The following is a 324-nucleotide window of genomic DNA, read 5'->3' as shown; positions in this document are numbered from 1 at the left end:
AGACTCTTCAGAGAATGATGAATCCCTTTAGATACCACTGGGAGAGGAGGAGAATCCTTTTCCTTTTGATTTCCCAGGATTTATGGGATTTATCTCGTGCTGGGGCAGGAGAGGAGGAGAATCCTTTTCCTTTTGATTTCCTGGGATTTATCTCTGGGTTTGCAGCTCCAGAATCTCCAGGCAGTCAAAGGCAGACTCCTGGGAATTGAAGTGTAAATGAGGAGTTTGATTTTAGGATTCCTCTTTTCCCTTTGATGTAGGTCAGGCTCTGGTTCTGACGTGTGGGGGGCACTGGGAGGGGGCACGGGGGGCACTGGGGCAGGG

At 49.7% G+C, this 324-nt stretch overlaps 1 protein-coding gene across 1 annotated transcript in view; it reads left to right on the top strand.

The window, feature by feature from the left end:
- AGRN (agrin) overlaps nucleotides 1-324 on the top strand; it is a gene marked incomplete at its 5' end in the record, with an annotated part of 61,728 nt that overhangs the window by 23,342 nt on the left and 38,062 nt on the right. The gene's annotated exons all lie outside the window — the stretch shown is intronic.

The sequence above is a fragment of the Geospiza fortis genome, unplaced genomic scaffold (genome assembly GCF_000277835.1).
Source record: "Geospiza fortis unplaced genomic scaffold, GeoFor_1.0 scaffold662, whole genome shotgun sequence".
In the NCBI taxonomy this organism is placed as follows: Eukaryota; Metazoa; Chordata; class Aves; order Passeriformes; family Thraupidae; genus Geospiza; species Geospiza fortis.
Note: the sequence above shows the minus strand (reverse complement) of the source record. Positions and strands in the feature narration are given on the sequence as shown.